The 14,048-nt window shown below is 40.8% G+C and overlaps 1 long non-coding RNA gene across 1 annotated transcript; it reads left to right on the top strand.

Annotated features, from left to right (window-relative positions):
- Positions 1 to 9,452: 9,452 nt before the first annotated feature.
- On the top strand, positions 9,453 to 11,719 carry LOC137096797 (uncharacterized). Its single transcript, XR_010909722.1, has 3 exons — positions 9,453 to 9,740; positions 9,907 to 9,976; positions 11,458 to 11,719. It is a non-coding gene; the product is annotated as an uncharacterized lncRNA (long non-coding RNA).
- The last annotated feature ends 2,329 nt before the right edge of the window (positions 11,720 to 14,048 follow it).

The following is a 14,048-nucleotide window of genomic DNA, read 5'->3' as shown; positions in this document are numbered from 1 at the left end:
ACCATTTCATTGTTTCTCTCTGTCCTCTGTTATGGCATATTAACATTACAGTATTAACTCTGGCTAATCTACAGTAATTTTACATTTGATCACATATGAAATGTGTCCTATCACAAGTAAGAATCTTTATCTGAGAAAATAGGAGAGCTGAATAGACCTTGTTATTAATTTTGCTAGCAAAATGTGAATTTTCCCCAGGACTTTTGTTTTCACACAGCTACTATATATATTTGTGTATAAGTTTATTTATTTATTTAAAACTTTTTTAGCCTGATTTTCTCTACCTCCGTAGAGGGACTCGGACCGACTAACAGTAAGAATTCAATGCTCATAATATAGTCTAAAGCAACATACAGCAAACAACAGATTAAAATACAAACAGGATAAAAATGCATGTAAGCCAAATTGCCAGGATAAAATCATGTCCAACTTAGTCTGCATATGTGGTCAATAACTTAGTCAAGGACAGGTTTGGGGGCCAAAGTGATGGATTTTGATATGATACATGGATAAATCAAGGTTCACTCCAGACACACCTTGGGGGGCCAACTGCTCCAGACCACTGCCACTATTTTGGCACCCAGGTATTCCAAAAGGTCTTTCACAACACTGGAAATAAGATGGTTTCTTTTTAAATAAGGTGCAGTATGAACTCTTATCAAAAAGGGAACCATCCTCTTCTCTGATGGCATATTATTCCTAAATGTGATGAGTTACATTGACTCATGGATAAGTCTACCCAGGTTTGGAGATCAATCTTTTGACAAAAAAAGTCTAGACTTATACATGAGCATATTCAGTACTTCAGAGTATGGCCCAAACCTGGGGAAATAGCATGGCTGATACAATTTTTGCTAGAATCTTGGTTGTACCATTTTTATTACTGTTGCCAGAGGGAGAAATCGGGCCTGCTGAAAACTAGTACGCCACAGTGAAGTGATGAGACCACCTAGTCTTTTCTTTGACATATTATTTTCCATAGAAAAGGTAAAGGTTTCCCCCTGACATTAGGTCTAGTCATGCCTGACTCAGGGGAGTGGTGCTCATCTCCATTTCTAAGCCAAAGAGCCGGTGTTGTCTGTAGCCACCTCCAAGGTCATGTGGCCAGCATGACTGCATAGAGCACCATAACTTTCCTGCCAAAGTGGTACCTATTTATCTATTCACATTTGCATGTTTTCGAACTGCTATGTTGGCAGAAGCTGGGTCTAATAGTGGGAGCTCACCCCACTACCTGGATTCAAACCACCAACCTTTTGGTCAGCAAGTTCAGCAGCTCAGTAGTTTAACCTGCTCCGCCACCAGGGGGCCCCTATTTTCCATATAAAGCATGCTATTTGTTTCCTGTTAGGACATACTCAAATGGACAAGCACCCATTGTCTTCTTTTGGAGCCTGAAAAACGTTTTGAGCAAACACTGAGCAGGTGAATGGAGCAAGACCAATAGCATTGTGGCTGAGACATTCGAGGAGTTCACAGTCATCATAATGAATTGTTCCTGTTTCTATACTTTAGAACTGCGTTCCTCAAACTGGTCCATTACAGATGGGCTAGACTACAAGTCCAATTATCCTAAAATACCCATCTGAGAACATCACTGTCCAAATTCAAAGGATGTTCCAGATGGCATATTATTCCTAGATGGGTCGATCAGGTCAATGCACATCAAAATCCACAAAAATTCAATTTCCCTCAATCAGGAGTCCTTTCATAAACCTGTAAAATGCATCTATTACATTGCAGTGTTTGTGAATACTATAATTGAAGTTCACTAGATAATACAGCCTGGAGAATATTGCATGGGCAGGAATCCTGCATAACTTCCCCTATGGCTGGACATTTTGGTCCGGATTGGAATGAGAGTATTCAGTTCAAGGCTGCCAAAATGAAGTTGCATATGTAGCACAATTGCACATGGATGCACTTTGTGCACTGATTTGCATGCATTTGCACAGCCCATTGTCCAATTTTGCAGTTTATCAAAATGAGCCAACATTGTGTAAATGCCATGTGGACAAAATTATGCTCTGTCTCCTTGATGTAACAGCGAATAATTGGTTTTCTGGGAGGAAAACAACTAGAATTTACTGGAAGCCCCAAATGGACATATTTTCTCTACATTTAAGGGACATGCTAGGAGACTGATGATCCCATCCAAAAAGGACGGAGACCACAGGACAATGGCCACAATCCTATGTCCTATACTAAGCATACTTAAGCTAATAACTTCTCTTGACTTGGCCCTTTCCTAAACCTGAAGGAAATGGCTGGACTGTAGCATAATGTTGCCAGTAAGCATTTCCCTGTCAGAAGATGTGCATGATGTGATGTCCTTATAGCAGCAGAGCAGTATTTGTTTATTTATCGTATCAAAAGCAAATTGGAGAGCCTTTGGAGAGCCACTTGGAGAACCTCTGGTGTTACTATAGGGAAATCCTCCATTGTGCAAGTGGCAAGGCTCACACTGCGTTCTAATAGGTGGTCTGTACTTTGCTCTTCTCCACACTCGCATGTCGTGGATTCCATTTTGTGGCTCCATTTCCTAAGGTTGGCTCTGCATCTCGTGGTGCCAGAGCACAGTCTGTTCAGTGCCTTCCAAGTCAGCCAGTCTTCTGTGTGCCCAGGGGGGAGTCTCTCATTTGGTATCAGCCATGGCTTCAGGTTCTGGGTTTTTTCCTGCCGCTTTTGGACTCTCGCTTGTTGAGGTGTTCCTGCGAGTATCTCTGTAGATCTAAGAAAACTATTTCTTGATTTAAGGTTTTATCATGCTGGCTGATATCCGAACAGAGGATGGGCCAAATATGTCACTGCCTTGGTCCTTTCGTTATTGGCTGCTACTTTCCGGAGGAAGATAGGTGGCGCAATACCAGCTAAACAGTATAATTTCTCCAATGGTGTGGGGTGTAGACATCCTGTGATAATGTGGCATTTCTCATTAAGAGCCACATCCACTGTTTTAGCATGGTGAGATGTGTTTCACACTGGGAATTATTCAGCAGCAGAGTAGCAAAGCACAAGGGCAGCTGAGCAGTGAATCAACTTTATTTTGACCATTTAGACCAGGATTCGGGCCACCGTTTTAGTGATTGAATCAACACTGCCAAATTTGAGCTGCATTATAGACCCATATAATGTAATTCAATACAGTTCAAACAGCATTATTTGGCAGTGTGGATCAAGTCTAACTCTCCTCCCAATTGCCATCTGGAATGTGTCATTCTATGGAGAAAAAAATTGCTACACTAATAAAACCACAAGGGTAAGATGGTAAGCTTCAACATTTCCCAAAACTTCAAATTCCCAACACAAAATACAAATAAAAAGGTAACCCTTTTCACATCTCATATCCCTTCAAAAAGACTGAAAAACTCCAAACTCTGGCTTAAGCATATTTAATCCACACTTCCTTTTTCAAGAAGTCTGGTAATCTGGAACATCAAGATCCAGGGGAGACGTTCTGATGAGAATAATTTAGGAAGTACTTACAAATTAATAATGTCCTAGCCATGGATCAGTACATTTTCCTTCCAAACAACAAAAGCATTTCCTGTGAAATGTATTTATCGTGTCAGGGGCAACCAGATAATTGTATTACATTTCTAACAGAACAAAAACAAACAAACAGACAAAACACAACATTTGCAAGCTTGGCAATTGATTAAATGTCCTTTGACCAGTATCTGGCCACTTGGAGTGCCTCTGGTGTTGCTGCAAGAAGGTCCTCCACTGTGCATGTGGTGGGGCTCAGGTTGCATTGCAGCAGGTGGTCAGTGGTTTGCTCTTCTCCACACTCACTTGTCATGGATTCCACTTTGTAGCCCCATTTCGTAAGATTGGCTCTGCATCTTGTGGTGCCGGAGCGCAGTCTGTTCAGTGCCGTCCACGTTGCCCAGTCTTCTGTGTGCTCAGGGGGGAGTCTCTCATTTGGTATCAGCCATTGGTTGAGGTTCTGGGTTTGAGCCTGCCACTTTTGGACTCTCGCTTGCTGAGGTGTTCCAGTTCCTACAGAGTGTCTCTGTAGATCTGTGAGATGGCATCAGCATTTGTGGAGGATGAGGGAATAATTTAGTTTGTTTATGTTTTGCACAGAATTGTATTCTGAAATAATATCAAAAATACTAGCAACCAAAAATATGAAACTGACAAATAATGGGCATTAATTAAGGTTCTAGGAAAAACCAGTTCTTAATATATTATTGATTTCTGATACTACCACGAATTACAGGACATGATTTCTGATACTACCTCGAAGGTCTTTCTATTAAGCTGCAGGTAGTTCTTAAAGCAAAGTCTTTGAGTTTAATGTCATGCTGTCTTCAAAAGACTGCTACAAGTAGTCATTTCAGATCTTGCACAAAAGCAATTTGTCTCTCCTCTGGCAGTACGCTGTCAGGGGAAAAAAGTGAAGGAGAGAAAATGAGGCATTGGAAAGAGAGAGAAAAGTGTGTGGAAGGAAGGAAGGAAGGAAGGAAGGAAGGAAGGAAGGAAGGAAGGAAGGAAGGAAGGGAGGGTATCTGATATGATCTGTAATAAGGAGATATATGTCTTTCTCCACAAACTAAAAGGCTAAAATTTGGCCCCTTGATGGGGAAAAATACACATACTAAGAGAACCCTAAAGGCGTATGTCTCAGGGTTACTTTGTTTTCAAAATGGATTGATCAATTTAAATGAATGAAACAGCTAACATTTGGTATAATTAGGGGTACAAGACCCATGCAAAAGTGGAAAAAACCATGAATAAAAACAACACACAATTATTAACTAAATTCCCCAGTGCTACTGTATGGTCAACTTGTGGTGGAAACTGACTATGCAGTCATAGTGGAAAATCTAGATTCCTAGAGATAATATATTAATCACCTTTTTGCCTTGTTTTTTACTTGTGTTGTATTTTGAAATGCTCATATGACTGGTCAAATAAATAAATATATTATTATTATTATTATTATTCCAATATGTGAACAATCAATTCCGCAAAAGTTTTTATTTTTTCATGTCAGGAGCAACTTGAGAAACTGCAAGTCGCTTCTGGTGTGAGAGAATTGGCCATTTGCAAGGACATTTCCCCGGGGACACCTGGATGTTTTACCATCCTGTGGAAGGTTTCTCCCATGTCTTTGCATGAGAAGCTGGAGCTGACAGATGGGAGTTCACCCCACTCCCCAAATTCAAACTGCTGTCAACACAAGGGTTTAACCCATTGCACCACTGGGGGCTCCTGATTCCACAAAAGTAACCCTCAACAAATATAGAGAACTTTCTATATTCATATCTCTCCATATCGTATTATTTCACAAAGTACCCTGGAGTCACTAGGTCATAAAAAGCCTTCAAGAATAAGAGGTCCATTCAGGAGTTAATATCTGCTCATGAATTCTAGAATGTTTCTTCCAAATGGCAGAGAAAGTTAATGACCTTGTAAAACTATAATTCCGATGATCCCACAGCATGGAGTTTTGACCGTTAAAGTTGAATCAAACTACTTTAATTCTACAGGGTAGAGGCACCCTTGATTAGCCCAGCTTCACATCTATAGGATGGTAAAAAAGCATGTTTTTCTCAGCCACCCCTCTAATTCAGAGCTTTGCAATTTGCATAATAATCACGATCCAGGCCTTATGCTGGTTCCAGGTTTTCCTATGCAATTATCTGCTCAGCAAAATCACATTATTCAATACTGGCTTGAAACTGTATTAAATGATCAGTGCAGATGGAGCTTATATCTTCAAATGTCTTAGGAGTTTGGAGATTGTCAGCAGATCTCATTCGTTCAGCTTCTGGAAAGAAAAACTGAAATGGTCTTTCTGCACCCTCCTACTTCTCTATGCTCTGTCACTGAATCTCAGCAGTGGGTTTACAAGTAATTCTTCAAGTAGTCTGTCATTTTATTCATGTTGGAATTATACAGCTGGCAGGAATCTGATAGGCTATTGAGTTCAAACTCTTGCTCAATTCTAAACCATTTTCAGCTGATAGATGCCCAAACAGTCTTTGAAGACACCCAGAGAAGGAAACTCTGCCACCTTTCTAGACAATTGGTTTCATTGCCAAACTCCTCTCACTGTCAAGAAGATCCTTATACTGTTCAATCAAAATCTACCTTCCTGTAACTTAAAACTGTTAGATCTAGTTCTAGCCACTGGAACAAACCAACACCCATCTCTTTGAAGCAGTCCTTGAGTTACTTAAAGCCTTCAGTCTTCTCTTCACCAAGCTAAACATGCCCAGCTCCTTCGACCTTTCTTCATATGTATTGTCGAAGGCTCCCATGGCTGGAATCACTGGGTTGTTGTAGATTTTTCAAGCTATATGGCCATCTTCTAGAAGCATTCTCTCCTGATGTTCTGCATGTATGGCAGAAATCCTCAGAGGTTGTGAGGTCTCCTGGAAAGTAGGAAAATTGGGTTTATATATCTGTGGAAAGGGAGCTCCCGGTGGTGCAGTGGGTTAAAGCACTGAGCCGCTGAGCTTGTTGACCGAAAGGTCGCAGGTTCGAATCCAGGGAGTGGCATGAGCTTCCGCTGTCAGTCCCAGGTTCTGCCAACCTAGCAGTATGAAAACATGCAGTCATGCTGGCCACATGACCTTGGAGGTGTCTACGGACAATGCTGGCTCTTCAGCTTACAAATGGAGATGAGCACCACACCCCAGAGTTGGACATGACTGGACTTCATGTCATGGGAAAACATTTACCTTCATCTATCTGTGGAAACTCCAGGGTGGCGGAAAGAACTCTTGTCTGTTGGAGCTAGGTGTCAAAAAAACTCAAACACAGGGGAACTCCAGAGAAGAAACAATCAGGAACAGCTAATCACCACTCAATGAAGAATTCCCCCAGGCAGTAACAAGGCACACCTAAAAACTATCAGGCCATCAAATGCTAATCAAGGTGGCCAAATGAAACATTCACACCTAGCTCCAACAGACAAGAGTTCTTTCTCCCACCTGGACTTTCCACAGATATATAAACCCAATTTTCCTAGTTTCCAGCAAACCTCTCAACCTCTGAGGATGCCTGCCACAGATGTAGGCGAAACAACAGGAGAGAATGCTTCTAGAACATGGCCATACAGCCTGAAAAACCTACAGCAACGCAGTTTCTTCATATGTTTTCTTTATCATACTCTTATTGTCCCTGTTGCCCTTCTTGGAACCTGCTCCAACCTGTCTATACCTTTCTTAAAGCTATTCTATATGATCATATATCATGTCATTTATGGTATATCAAAAAGAGATCAAAATAAAAAGGTGTCGGAGTGTGAGAAAGATGAAAGGTATGTCAGAGGCAGAATGACAAGGGCCTAGCCCACTCGCTTTTGGCTCTGGCCCAACCCACTGCATATCTTGGCTCTTCTTCTCCCTCCTGGCATATGGCTTCTGGCAAACGTCCTCTAAGGAAATGTGGCCATCAGCAGAAAGAAAGATTCACCACCTGCCTCCCAACGCTATGCTTCATCATTTTGAACTGAATGACCTCTGGATTCCTGCATAAATACCTTGTGAAGAAAGTGTACACAGCTACAGAGCTGTGCATCGCACGGAACTGGAAATGTCCCAAGCAACCTTCTAAGAAGAGCAGATTGATAACATCTGGGAGACCATGATTGTGTACAAACTTACTCAGCAAGTGCAACAGCAAGGAATCTCAATTGTATGGGAGCAAATGTATGATTGTGCCAAGGTTTCCATTTATCTCCTTTGCAGAGAGCCTTCAAGCTTCTGAGGGAGCAATTTGTCTGATAAAATACGCTTCCAAAATCCCGACCTAGTGTTCCGATAACAGAGCTGCCTCCAGGAATACTGTAGCAAGCCAGAAAATAACAAGTGAGGTTCAACGTAAGTGTAAAATGTCTTGAGGTTATGTCTGTATCTATGTCCAAATATGTTTTGGGAAAGAGCAAAATTGTGGATTCCTGGGCCTAAGAACTTAATACCATATTATCTCAGCCTAGAAGATAATTCTTAATACTATCATCTTACTTAAGAATGGTCACAATATACTTTCCTAAACTAAATCAGAAATCAGACATGAGTAGCTTGTGCCCCATTTATTTCAGTAGTCTATCATGACCGACTAACTCTGGTTCAGTCACACTCTATGTTTATTTACATAATACAGAAATTAAATAGGAAAAAAAACACACATTTCTCTCTTTTTTGTAAGGAATTGAGGGTTTTCCAACAAAAATGATTCTCTCTAGAATAGGGGAGGAGAAAATTAAATCATTAAAATGCATAATGTATAACATAATCACAAAATGTATTGTTGTAGAGGTAGCTTCAAAGCAGGAGTGGGAAACCTTCAACCTTCCAGATGTTTTGGACATCGTTACCAGACTCCTCAGCAATCAATGGGCAATGAATCAGGCCATTGGATAGATCCACATTATCTATAGTAGTGAGAGGCAACCTGGTCTTTCTAGATATTTTGAACTATGACTCCCAGAAATCCCAGCTAGTCAGGCCAAAAGTGTGACATTGTGAAGGATACAAAATATCTGGAGTGTCAGGTTGCATGGACCACAGCAATTGGCAGTGACTGTCCACAGTTTCAAAAACAGACTTTCTACCAGAGTGGCTTTTTTGGAACAACCAAAGACTTTCATCTCTCAGTCCCCAGCCAAAGGTTTTGGGGCAAAAGTCACCTTAAAACAATGTATTGTCAAAGGCTTTCATGGCCAGAATCACTGGGCTGCTGTAGGTTTTTTGGGCTATATGGCCATGTTCTAGAAAATTCTCCCCTGATGTTTCACCTGCATCTATGGCAAGCATCCTCATAGGTCAAAACCTCACAACCTCTAAGGATGCTTGCCTTAGATGCAGGTAAAATGTCAGGAGAGAACGCTTCTAGAACATGGCCATGTAGCCCAAAAAACCTACAACATCTCATCTTAAAACATTTCCAAACTAATAATTCACACAATTGAAGGCTACCAGGAACAGCAGTTTTACTTGAAAATTCTCATCTCCCATCTCTTCCATGAATCTTAAAAGTTGTAACCACAAAAAGACTCATGGGTGTGAGTTCTCAGCTGAATTTTGCTCAAAACAGCAGTGGGTTCCAGACCTGACTTATGGAAAGCCTTATACCAATCCGACCTGAAGGTACCTTCTGCATTCAAAGCAAATACCATCCCACCTGTGTTTGTTGCTATATGCCTCAGACTTATGACGACCCTTAGGTAAGTCTGTCATGGGGTTTTCATTGCAATATTTGTTACAGGATGAGAGAGTATGACCCGCCCAAGATAACCAAGAGGGTTTCCATGACTGAGTGGGATTCTAGTAGGTTTGTGCAATCTGGATAAACCTTGATCTGTTTCAGTGTCCCAGCTTTCAGTGGGGGCCCCGATCCATTTTTTGGAAGCCTCCCAAAATCAGGGCAGATATCTGTTTTCACTCTGGAGTGCTGAAAGATCTATTTTCTATCAGCCCATTATGGGGGGGGGGGGGAGAGAGCTTCCCAGGCTCCCCTTCCCATCATTTAAGCTGTTTCTACTCTAGAGGAGAGGTGCTACAGGCATTTGGTTTCTCTCCCAGGCCTACACGCCACATGCACTCTTTCCAAGGCATTTAGTGGGGCAAGTCCTTAAAGCTATTTCTTACTCTAGAGGAGAGGTGCTCTGCTGCAGGCAGGCATGCACACTTTAAGGAGGTTTCTTACCTGTTTCTATTCTAGAGGAGAGGCACTTGGCTGCAGGCAGGTGGACGTTCTTTCAGGAGGCTCCCCACTTCGAGGTAAGGATGAGTGATGACCTCCTGGAAAAGGAGAGGTAACTGGTAGTAGTTTTCAGGGAATGAGGGTTATCTTTTTGTTTGGTGAGGGATTTTCAAAAAAGATTAAACTGTGATGTCAAAAAACAGAGGAGGAGTCAAGATTGGCCTCTTCTTGCTTTTGTTGCAGGTGGGTTTTCGTACCAGGAGGGTCCTTACCATTATGGGCTCTCATAGTACTGAAGCTACCAAAGGAAAAGGTGAGCACGGAAGAAACAAAATTTGTGCACAAGTCTAGATTCTAGCCCTGATCTCCAGAGTTGTTACCCCATCTACACTGCCATATAATGCAGTTCAGTGAGGTTAAATTGCATTATACAAGTGTCCAAATGGCATGATATGGCAGTGTAGATGGGGCCATAGTCTATGCTCAAACCACTATACCATACTGATGGTAAACCTATTTAAAAGTTGCTAAAACCAGCTGTCACTCATCAATGGAATAATAATAATAGTAATCAAGCAAAGTTTATTGATTAGTCCATTGACCGTATCAACATTAAAAACAAAAACAGAAATGTGCACAAATAGACAATAATCACTATCCTAAGACTCCCATAATAGTGAACTAACATACATTCAAACTTGAATGTATGTTAAAAGATAATTAAAAATATCATCATTAAAATGCCACAAAAATTATAAACGAAGGTTAAAATAGACCAGCTATTACACCATCCCAAGCCACTTCAGATATCTGCATCACCCCTACAGTTTACCCCATTCTCCTCCAGATGCGGAGTTCTCAACTGCATTGCTTTATGAAGGAAAAGGGCTGTTTGGTGTGTTATCTTAGCACTCATCAATGGTCAAAAGCATCACCAAATGTGGAAAGCCTTGTTCCAGCAACAGACCACAGGGTCAAAATGCCTCAATGGGATCATAGTTTGATCAGGCAGGCCTTTTCTTCTATTCTAACCCTGCTCTGCTGAATTGATATGTAGATAGATTCAAATAGCACAGGGAGATGAATGATTTAACAGCACTGTAGATAAAATAGGTGTCAACCATTCTTGCAGTGTAAAAGGTTGGTTTTTAATATACGCTTAAGACAGCTGACAGTTGGGTAGGCAACAATTCTTATATAGTAGTCATCCCATTGATTGAGAAGCCAGGGCAAAATGTTATACATCACTGAGTTGTATGAATGTGCATTAAATGGGTGTAAAAAATTAAACACCGCCATGTCCAGATGTCAGAAATGTGCAGCGTTATCATTCTCCCACCCGCCATTGCAGACAAAGGAACATCAAATTAGTGCCGGGATGAAATGAAGCAATCCTGCCTGCTTGTTATTGCTTTGCATAGAGTTGAGAGCAGTTCAAGTAAACTTCCCTCCTCCCGCCTCCTGAACCCAGCTTCTGTTTATTGACAAAATACCTTTATTGTACCATGCTCTGAAAACTCTCCTGGATTCAAAACAAAGAAAGTATAGAATCCGACAGCTGTTTGTAGGAGTATTTGGATTCTCGCATATAGTGCAGTTCAGGTTTAAGGTGCTGCAAACCAGTTGGATATATGAAACATTTAAGGCCCAACTCAGAAATCCAACAGGCAAAACGTGATCTGTTTGGCATGTAAACAGTTGGCAGGTCTGGGAAAAACAAACACCAAACGTTAACGACTGTGTAAAAGCTAAATATTGATTGGGATATCTTCTCTGTATGCTTTACGCCCACAGACACACGGAGACAGAAAGTTCCTGGCATTGCCTGACCCAGAAGAAGAAAAAGAGAAAAGAGAACAAACATTGTGAAGAAACAAATAAGTTTTTATGGACTCACTAACACTCACGAACTAAACTATGCAGAAATTCAAGTACCTGGCAATATCCTCCTGAGCTTGAATACTCCTTGGAAAAATAGAAAAGAAAAGAAGAAACATGGTATTAAATATTAGGGTTGAAGGTTTTTGGTTCTTACACATGACAATGAAGAAAACTTTTTTTTCTCCAGAGAAATTATGAGGGTTTTTTTTTTTTACATTTTTGAGACATATAAGTTTAGGGCTGTTGACAGAATTTTCAGTTATGTTGAATAATTGGGTTTAGCACAAAAAATATTGCAGTTTGAGGAACACACAATTTGTACGCGACACATTGGTGTAATTAGTGTGGGTTGCTGTGAGTATTTCCAGGCTTTATGGCTATGTTCCAGAAGCATTCTCTCCTGATGTTTCACCCACATCTATGGCAGGCATTCTCAGAGGTTGGGAGGTCTGTTGGAAACTAGACAAGTGAGATTTATATATCTGTGGAATGATGTCCAGGGTGGAGAAAGAACTCTTGTCTACTTGAGGCAAATGTGAATGTTATAATTAGCCAGCTTGATTAGCATTGAGTGTCCTTGCAGCTTCAAAGCCTGGCTGCTTCCTGCCTGGGGGAATCCTTTGTTGGCAGGTTACCTGGCCCTGATTCTTTCTTTTCTGGAATTCCCCTGTTTTCTGAGTGTTGTTCCTTATTTACTGTCCTGATTTTAGAGTTTTTAAAATACTGGTAGCCAGATTTTGTTCATTTTATGGTTTTCCACCTTTCTCTTGAGATTGTCCACATGCTTGTGGATTTCAGTTGCGTCTTTGTGTAGTCTGACATGGTTGCTAGAGTGGTCCAGCATTTCTGCATTCTCAAAAAATATGCTGTGTCCAGGTTGGTTCATCAAGTGCTCTGCTCTAGTTGACTTCTCTGGTTGAATTAGTCAGCAATGCCTCTTATGTCCCTTGATCCATGCCTGGGCACTCAGAAAACAGGGTAATTCCAGTCAGGAAACAATCAGGGCCAGCTAACACATCCCAACAAAGGATTCCCTTCTGGCTAAAGACCTCATAAAAGTGCAGTCGATTCCAATGGGAAGGGAAAGCATTTAATATCACTTATTTGGGGACCCATGGCCTAAATACTCCAAAGACATCTGATCCTGGAAGTTGAGCAAGGCTAACCCTGGTTAGTACTTGAATGAGAGACTGCTAAGGAGTACCAGGTGCTGTGGATTCTATTTCAGAGGAAGAAACTGGAAAAACCCATGTGAATATCTCTTGCCTTTTAAAAAGTGATATGAAATTTAGGGGTCAATAGGCAACTTGAGGACACATACACACATAAACATCTTAGGACTGAAAGCATTGCTTGCAAAGAACTTTTATTACTTCTTTAAAAATAAACATTCCGGTAGCACATGGACACAGAGCATCATACATGTTTAAAACCAAAACATTAAACAGTCCACATAAAATCCCATGATTGGCATCGCACTCCAAATATCCATAATGTGCCTGTTAATGTATTTGACAGCTTACAACATCAAACTGGCATTTCCTTCCATGTTGTTTATTAACTGGTGAAAGTGGATTTAAAGGTTTTACAGCTCATGATACCAGTCTGTTTCCTTACAGCGAGGCTTAGAGATAGACAACAATTCTGCCATTTTTATTTTTTGTCTCAGAGTCCTCCCACCTACCTATGAGATGTCCATGGTGACATATCTGAATGCTTCTAATCTCAACATTTTTCTGCCCCAAAATGTGAAGTATGAATGAATGAATTGTTTATTGTACCAGCTATAGGCCATGACATCAAATAATATACAGCCTTCAAAACTACAATAAGCACTTTCCAATGTAAATATTAAAACTTATTCAATATACACTTTAAAATTATATTAGCAGTGACATTATAACAATAACAATAACAAATGTCTGATTTGTATCATCCCAAGCTTTCTCCATTTCCATTTCTAGCCTCTGCTGTGGACTTTACTAATTTAGCTCAAATTTTTTGGGCTGCGAATGCAAATGTGGCAACCTTTAATGTTGGTCATGAGGGCTCTGTGTAGGAAGTTTGGCCCACTTCTATCATTGGTGGGGTTCACAATGTTCTTTGATTGTAGATGAACTATAAATCCCAGCAACTACAACTCCCAAGTGTCAAGGTCTATTTTCCCCAAACTCCACCAGTGTTCACATTTTGACATATTGAGAATTAGTGCCAAGTTTGGTTCAGGTCCATCATTGCTTGAGTCCACAGTGCTCTCTGGATTTAGGTAAACGACAATTCCAAAACTCAAGGTCAATCCCCACCAAACCCTTTCAGTGTTTTCTGTTGGTTGTGAGAGTTCTGTGTGCCAAATTTGGTTCAATTCCATCACTGGTGGTGTTTCGAATGTTCTTTGATTGTATGTGAACTATAAATCCCAGCAACTACAACTTCAAATGACAAAATCAGCCCCCCTCCAACCCTACCAGTATTCAAATTGGGTAATATCAAGTACTGGTGCCAAA

Source organism: Anolis sagrei, chromosome 4 (genome assembly GCF_037176765.1).
Source record: "Anolis sagrei isolate rAnoSag1 chromosome 4, rAnoSag1.mat, whole genome shotgun sequence".
Classification (NCBI taxonomy): Eukaryota; Metazoa; Chordata; class Lepidosauria; order Squamata; family Dactyloidae; genus Anolis; species Anolis sagrei.
The sequence above is the reverse complement of the archived record's forward strand: the minus strand, read 5'-3'. Positions and strand labels throughout refer to the sequence as shown.